This window comes from Passer domesticus, chromosome 9 (assembly GCF_036417665.1).
Source record: "Passer domesticus isolate bPasDom1 chromosome 9, bPasDom1.hap1, whole genome shotgun sequence".
Lineage (NCBI taxonomy): Eukaryota > Metazoa > Chordata > Aves > Passeriformes > Passeridae > Passer > Passer domesticus.
The window spans coordinates 11,323,202-11,332,248 of NC_087482.1; positions in this window are offsets into that span (position 1 = coordinate 11,323,202).

The window sequence follows — 9,047 nt, forward strand, 5'->3', positions numbered from 1 at the left end:
GTCCTGTTGGCTTGTTCATGGCATCTCTAGCGTGGGGAGGATGGGAGAGGTTCAGTCATTTTTTCCCTTTCATACCATGGATACCACAATACCAGCAGAACTGCAAACTGAGCACTTTGTTCACCTCCACAGAGAGCAAATACAGCAATCTAGAGTTTAGCCTTTTGTTTCCAGCAGTTCACGTTTGTTTCACACATGTGCAATATGTTTTCCCCTTCTGCTCCTTCTCCTCAGAATGATCTCCATGAAAAGAAAACAAGTGATTATTATTCTTTTTCTGTGTCACTCATTCTATTCTAAATTCTGCGGCTTACCTTAAGAGGGCTCACCTGGGTCCCCTGAGGCTCTGTTCCTTGCAGTTTAAAAAATATATACTGTTCTTATAAGGGAAAGTAGAACTGTCTGCATGTCATCTAATGTTATTAGTGTGAGGCTACACTCTACATATTGTATAATTGCAAAATATATCAGTGTTACTGTTGATATTAGTTGAAGTAAAGTGATAACATGTTTCAATATGTAGACTTTTCTTCATACATCTGTACCAATAGTAGAGTCTAACTGTAATTTATAGGTTGTTCCAGAAAAGATGAAGAACCATTTAGGTGCAAACATCTCTGAGAAACTGCATCTTTTAATTAAAACAGAGGTAAGAAAGCTCCTCTTCACTGGGTGATGGAGTCTGTACTTGTTTCAGATGCAGAGGCATAATGGAAGTAAAATTCTGTAGATGGAATAAAGGCAGAATATGCAGTAGCAGTGGAGAGGAAAATCTGACTCACTGTGTTGATTAACGCTGAAGGTGTTAAATCTCCCAGATCTGCATTTGCTTTGTGTTTAAAAAACCCTTTCATTCATTTAAATTAGAGTTACATATATTCTGTGCTTAAACAGTGAGCCACAGTTTAATGCCTGCCCACTGATTTTCCATGTGCAGTCAATGTATTTGTGAACCAAAGTGTTGAGGAGATGTCACAAACGTGCATGCACAGAAACATTTCCACATGGTTCCATGGACACTGGGGAGGAGAATGTGCCTGCCCTGGGCCTGCAGGGAGTGTGAAATCACAGATCACTTGGAGGCTGGTTAGAAACCAAAACTGGTAACCTGAGAGCACGGGATTTGGAAACTCTGTTCTTGCTCTTTCAAGCCAAGGAGGAGAAACAGTGGACTTTACTTTTTTTTTTTTTTCCTAGTTTTGTTCTGTTTTGTTTCTTAGACTATGTGTTTCTATGTACTCCAACCAAACAAAAGTGTCTTGGTGTCAGAACAAGTCTCCAGACCTTTGCTGCTTGTATAGGGTCATAGTAAAACCTCTCTGACTCCATCCTTGATCAACAGTTGCTTAGAGCAGTGTGGGTCGTGCCTAGAATAGGAGAATTCCAGCACTTAACACTGCCTGGGGTTAAGAAAATGAATTAAAATGAATTCTTCAGCCTGCAGACAGGAGTAGAATGGAGAGGGTTTTTTATCAGATACCATTGCCAATTACAAACTGGTACAGAACTGCATAGACTGACCGTGATTCTCTCTTCCCATAAACGATGTGGCAAAGCAGTAATGCTGATTTGGACAAATGAAAGGGAAATGTAAAGAATGAAGGTGTGGCAACAACAAAAAAAATCTTTTCTGGGACAACAATCAAATATATATTTGGGGTTTTTATTTTTTTAAGTTAAGAATGAAATGTACAACAATGTAAAGAAACAAAAAATCAAAGTTCATCCTAATATAATGTGCGCCTTGTATTGCTAAAAAAAAGAGTCTAACATACAGTGTAGAATGATTTTCCCATCATGTACTGCATGCAGCAGAAGCCTCTTGTTTCTTGATAAAATGAGCTGAAAGACAGTCAGCAGATATTTAAACACTGAATCTCTAGATGTTGACTTGCTGTTCCATATGAAGCTGTGTGTTTTCTGCAGTTAAGCATGCATTTTGCTGTTCCCTTGTAAAATACCATCGCACTTCTTGACTGAAAAATGGATTCTCGTGTATATATTTCAAAGAAAAGTGGAACCAATAACAAGATTCAATTTGGAAAAGAGAAAAGGGGGTGGTGGAAATGGGACCAGTAGGGGGAATAGAGAATTATCTAAATTGTACATAGTGTGTAAATTAGCATTACTATAAGTCTGCAGTCACTTTGAGGTTGCCTATCTCCTGCTAGGAACTTAAATCAGCTTTGAGTTGTATTAAACTGTTAGAATTAGGTCTTGAATGCAGACTCTTAAAGACTTCAAAAATCATTATGCTTACAAGAAGCTTCTGTTCTGGGGAGGCTCAAGACCCCTTTTGTAACTCTGGGGAAGAAAGGAGTGCTTTCATTTTAATATGCATTCTGTTTGTAAGTAGTAACAGACCCTATTGATGTAAAACTATAACTGTGATCATGTGGAGAAATCAAATAAATCATTTAAAACTCTTTGTTTCTCATTTAATGCAATCCAAGAGCTTCAACTCTTCATATTTGAAATGAAGGAAATTCCTTCCAATGGTATCCTGGCCCTGCTGAGGCAGTGGGATTTGTGCTGCTCACTTCAGAGGGGCCAGGAACTGAGGATCAGGTGGAGGAGGTGGTGAGTGGAGTCTGTGACCCGTCCTCACTCAGCTTGGTGGGGTAGTGCTGAAATAAATTGAGTTCTAGAGTCACTAAAGAGCAATGAATCCAACAGCCAGATGTGCAGCCAGGGAGAGAGTGACTCCAGCACCCAGATGTGCAGACAGGGAAGCACGGCAGAGGTCCTGGTGGACAATTCCTAAACCCTCGAGCCCCGGAGAGTGCTGGCAGCTTTGAGACCTTCTGTCCCAGGGGCTGTGTGTCCAGCTGACCCCAGGCAGCCTCAGGAGCTCCTGTCCAGGGCACTTGTGCCCTGCCTGGGCAGGGCCCCGTTTGTCCTTTCCAGGGTCAAGTCCTGGGCTGCTCCGTGGAACCCCCAGGAGCTGGCAGTGCCTCGTGGCCACGGGCAGGGAGCCCCGGACCCCTCAGCCCAGCACCGAGTAAGTACTGCCCAGTTACTCCTTGTCCTCTGTTTGTGTGTCTCAGTTTCCAGCCCTGAAGGATCCTTTGCCACACGTGACCTTCCCAGTGTTTGAATTGCAGTTACACTTTGACAATCACCTGTGGATATTCCATTGTGCCCTGAACTTGGTGCATTTCCAGCCTTTCCAGGAGATTGTAGTGTGTTCTGGAAAGCCTGGCCAAGCTAATGCTCAGCTGTCAGTTAAACTAAACACTATGTTTGCTTCTGTTTTCTACAAATTTTAGGACATTCTTGAATTATTTTGTGGGAATAGTCAACTATGACCTCTTTCTGGAGGGCTGTAATTTCAGGATGCGCATCTTCACCAATTTTTTTTTTTTGGTAGGTAAGTTCCCACTTACCATCATCCTCTGTGCCACTCTGTGAGCTGTGGGAGCCCTTTGAAGGTGATCAGTGAAACATCCTCTAGTGGAAGTAGAAGAATTTGCAGAACTGTTCTTCACTGATGCTTCTATTCCTGGTTTAGAAATTAGGATTTGTAGAACTTTAGCAGATTTTGAGAAGACAAGAGGTTTGCACGTGGCAGTGCACTCACAGATTGTGGGAATGAGTCGTCATGCAATAAACAACTTCTCAAGCTCTTCTAAATAGCAACTTTTTAAAAACAGGTTCTTTCCCAAGAATTTTTGCCTTTTTTTTTTTTGTTGAAATAAAGAAATGCAAGATTAAAAGGACAGAAAAACAAAATAAAGATCTTCAAATGTTTTATCTGTATCTTTCTTCAGATTTTTGTTGACTTAACAATCAATGAATTCTATTTAACTTTGTTTTTTTCCAGTTGGCCTTAATGATTGATTTTGATTCAGAGTTTCATAAAAACAGGTATGGTATTTTAGCATATATTTATTTTAATAGTTGTGTAGTGTTTTATTCATCTCCACCCTGTGTTACAGCTGCATTAAATACACCTTTTCCAAAGGAATCTTTCTGGATTTTTACCCTGCTTAGTGATTTTGGTGCCATATTTTGTTGATGTAAAATTCCTGGAAGGGAACATAGCACAACCAATTTAATAGAAATATCTGAACCACACAAAAAATTCATTTTAGGTGTAGTTTTTTTAAGTAAGCCTTCTTTCTGTTTCCTATTATTTCAAGAATTAAAGACAAATCCTGTATTACTCAGCAAAAGTAAATCAACTTCAGGATGAGGCTGGTCATGAAAGTTAGGAAAATCTTAAATTAATATTTCTGCTGGAAGTACTTCCTCAGCTAAGCAAGACTTAAATGAAAGTTGTGTGTGCATGATGCTGACTTGAAGCCATCACTTCTTCACTTTTTCAAATCTTTAGATTTATCATTTTTGCCATGTGAATAATCACACATTTTTAGGGATAAAATGGAAAAAAAAACAACAACAAAACCTTTATTTAGCATTTTTGCAGTAACTGAGATGTGAAATTAGCAGCATGGTTCACGAGACACAGCAGCTGAAAGCAGCCACAGGAGAGTGCAATCCATCAGCTCTGCTGGGTAACGGCACCACTGGAGCTTTCATTTATTTTTCATCCTTGGACACAGTGCTTTAGACAGGTCTGTGTAATGAGCAAAGCAAAAATAATCTGTCTTTAACAAGATGAGCAGAGGAAATTCATTCCAAGGCAAATGAAATATTAGGAGGGCATGATGGAAATGTCTTTTCTCTGCAGTTTCTCAGCTCTGCCACAGCACAGTGCCTGGTTTCTGATGAGGAGATGGGCCCTGGGTGAGTGTCCAGGGAAGTGGGAGAAGCAGGGACCGTGCAGGAGTTCTGTGACTCAGCAGTGGGATCAGAGTGAACCAAGGCTGGAAATTAGTTCATTTAACCATTGCCAGTCTGACTTTGTAGTGATTTTTTATAGGAGCAGAGCTCAGCTGAGTGTGGGGCCCTGAAGGGAGGTGCCCACCCCCTGAGCATCTTCCCCCTCCACCAGCTCCCTGTGTTCTCTTGGCTGATATTCCTTCACTTGCTGGCTAATATTTCTTTATGCCCATCTCCAACAAGGAAGAACATTTTTATTTAATGATTCATCCTGTATATTGTCCTTGCCATCTTTCTGGTAGTCTCGTGTCTCTGATTCTGCCTCAGCCCTTACACCAGGCTCCAAAAAATGACTCTGCTGTAATTAAAAATAACATCCAAAAAAACCCCAACCAAACCCCAAAAAACCAACCAACCAAACACACCCCTGCAATCAGCAGAGTTTGAGATGCTTCTGTTGTCCTTCAACCCCTGAAATTGGAAGAGCAGCAACATTTTCCAGCCCAGTGACGAATGTGCTGAATATTCCAATTCAGACTTGGAGCATCCCACGTGTTTATAGCCCTGAATTTTCATGGCATTTCAGCAGGTTTTAAAAATGTCCTTGATTATGTGCTAACTCCTCTGCTATGCCAATCTGTACATTTTAAAAATCTTTTGTTTGTGTATTTTGTCACTAAAGGAGGAGGAAACTTTGTTTCTGCTCTTCCTATTTTTTTTCTACTAGTACAATATGCAGTTTCCTGGGCTGTTGCAATATTCCATTACCCTCCTCACAAATTTCCAGACTGCCAGCATAGCTTCATGCAAAAAAACCCACAAAAAACCCAAACAAACAATAACAACAACAACAACAAAAAACAAACAAAACAAAACAAAAAAAAAACCAAAAAAAAACAAACAAAAAAACCAAAAACAAAAACAAAAAAAAAACCCACAAACCCAACCTGTCTATATATTAGTAGTGAACCACAGGGGACATGTCCTCAGCAATTCCTCTGACTGCAGGAATTTGAAATGCCTTTGAAAAAAAGCTGGTGAAAAAGCACTGGCATTTTGGGTCATCTGTTTCTCTTCCCAGATGAGAAAAGGGAGAAACAGATGCCTCATTGAACTAATAAATAAATAATAAATTAAATTAATAATAGAAATATTTAACATAAATATATAAATAAATTATTTAATAGAAATACTTAAATTATTTGATATAAATAATGTAAATAATAGTTTATTAATATTGTACTAATAATTATTAATTAAATGTTCTTGAGTTCATGGAGCTCTTCCCTTGTCTCTGACATTACAGTGCAATGAAGGTTATTTTGGCAAAGAGCTTCTTGACCCATGTCCCTTCTGTATCCATTAATAGTGCCAAGATGTGCTTTAACCAGTTGCTGCAAGGTCTTTTTATAGCCAGCCTTGGCCTCTCACTCATCACTGTCCCCTGGGTGTGACATAAAGGCAGCACTCTCCAGGCTGGCCCACAGCTCCTTGGGTGCAATCCCACAGCAACAGCTTCTTTCCTGCACTGAGCTCAGGTCACCTCCCCTCGCTGAGCCAGAAACTTGATTTCAATACACTCTCCGAAACATTTTCCCTTGCTTGAGAAACTAAATCTTATTTGGCTGTTAAAAAAATTATAGCGTGAAATAAAATATAAAATACTTCAAAACATGAGGCAATTTAGTGCTTCCTTTTAATCTAACATGGCAGAGCTGATGGACAATTTCCCTGCAAGTGCCACCTGACGTTGTGAGAGTCCCTTTGACTAACAGAATGTGTCTTTATTTTTCAGGTGGTTTCTTAGATGGCCACAGTCCAGTCAGTGTGAATGGACAAGAGCCTGGACGAATTTATTGATGTATTTATACAGTGACCATGTTAACATCTGGGTTTCAAACACATCACATCACTTGCACAGCCCACAACCAGGAGCAAAAGTGGAAATACCCGTTCCTGCCCTCACCTTTCCCAGGATTTCATATGTGAAACAGCTTTTTAAAAAAATGTTCCAAGTCAGGAGGTGATGCAATGAGCACATCATCGATGAGCACACGCCTGTGGGAAAGACAATTATGGATGTCAAGTGCAAAACTTTCATACCATCTGTCAGCTTGAACAGGAGCAAACAATGATTGCATAAAGAGAGGAGGAATTGTATGCATTTTCCTGGAAATGCTGCAAAGCCTGGTGAATGTTTTTGTAAAGTGGTTTAGTAACACTTTTTCAGTAAATAAAATATCTATGTCTCAAAGACCTAAATGTTATCAGGTCATTTTATTGCTGAATACCAGTTTTTAAGCAGCTGCTGGAAAAATATGGAAGAATAAAAAGGAAAGCTGAAGGGTATTTTTATTGTAGTCATTTACTGATCTCCACTTCTCTTGCATTAATTCCTTCTCAGGAAGAAATTTTTCCGCTTCTGTGTGGAATGGGCTGAAATGGACATCACTATGGGAGTTGTGGTTGTTCACAAAATGTGGGTTATGAGGAGCTGTAACACCTGAGGGATTGGATGGCCCAGGAAGGGAACCTGAAATGATGGGAACACGTGGATGAATACCTCAGTGGCAGAGACAGCAGAGAGGAGTCATAAATAAAAGTGGGGAAAGGAAAAGGTTGGGCATATTGCTGAAGCAAAAGAGAAAAATACTGTTTTAACTTTTTTTTTAGTAGATGGTGCAGTTCTGTGCAAGGCAGTTTGAAGATGTGTCAGGTCAGGGTGGAGGGATTCTGCAGAGAACTGCAGCTGCCAGCAGTGTGATTTCAGCTGTGGTTACACACAGCACTGGATGGGAGAAGATCTGTGGTGTGGCACCACTGGTGCCAGCGCAGGGACAGAGCATTCTCTGTGCCAGTGATGGTCCACCTGCAGTTTCGTGCTGTGGGTGTGATATCACCCCCTGTGACTGGAAAACCCCAGGTGTTTATTTATTCAGGATATCCCCACAATGCCATCCTCATGCTTGCTGAGTGAACACACAGGGTGGGGTGTGCTGGCTGCTGCCTCAGTTCTTGTGGGCTTCATGATGAGGCATCTTTTCCCTGTGCTTCCCAACTGCCCAGCCTTGTTTTCACTCTTTGGATCATTTTCTTCAAGCAGTTTGTACCACGCTCTGTTTATCCTTTCTTTCAAGCTGCCACATCACCCCTACATCACCAGAACCTGCCTGACTTGTCTCAGGAGAGGGTGGCCTCAGTTTAACCCTTTCATTCCTGATATTCAGTCTGGCAGGTGTTGTGGGACCTGCACCTCTCCTGCCCAGGAAGATAAAAAACTAATTTTTTTTATCATTTTTTACCTCTCCTGCCCAGAGCTGGGATGTGACACTGCTGTGGCAGTGCCACCCAGGTCCCCTCAGAGGGACATGGTGTGGCTCTGCCCCATTAACCCCACATGTCACAAGGCTGAGGCGTGTCCCCTTCTATCCATACCATCAAGCACTGGCACCTCATCACTGCACCCCAAAGACTGCCAAGTGCTGCACCCAGCTCAGCGTTCCCCACCCATTTTTTGCTGCCCGGGAGGATTAGACATCACCTCTTGCTTTTCCACCCTTCAAAAGCAAAAGAAGCAGGATAATGTTACTTAATCAGAGCTGAGCACATCCTTACCTTTTCCTGATCCCTCACTCTCAGCCCTTCTTGTTCCCTACTTGCAGTACAGTCGAGAGGCAACCAACATGGCAATTTATTTGGGTTACAACATTAAAGGATTTTCATTTTATGAGTCATAAGTAAAGGAAGCAAAATAAGTGAGTTCATTAAGCCTGTGTTTACTTGTTCTTTTTGCAAATGCCATTTTGTCACATTCTGCAGTTCCACACAGACCAAAGCAAAGTGAAGGCAGGTGGACATGGACATGCCTAAAATTACAGAGTAGCAGCAGCCTTTAAAGGGATTATTTTATCTGAAATAAATAGTTCAAACAAATTAATTCTACCCTTGAGTAAATGAAGCTCAACACGCCTTTAACAGCCCTTCTGTGTCGGTGAGCAGCCCCAGCCACCTGCAGGTGAGGCAGCGGCTGTGGGGTGATGGTGCCACAAAACTGACCGTGACCTCCCGTACAGAAGGGGAGCACTGAGTGCTTCTCAGCCAGATTTCAGTGAATATCAGTAATTTCACACAGGTTTGGCACCTGGGTTTTTAAAAAAAGACAAAACCCGCTGCCAGAGGGATGGCAGGGAAAGTGAAGGAGGAGGGGGATGCTCGGTGCAGGGCAGCGCTCTCGCAGGGCACAGCGAGCAGACAGGTCTTTG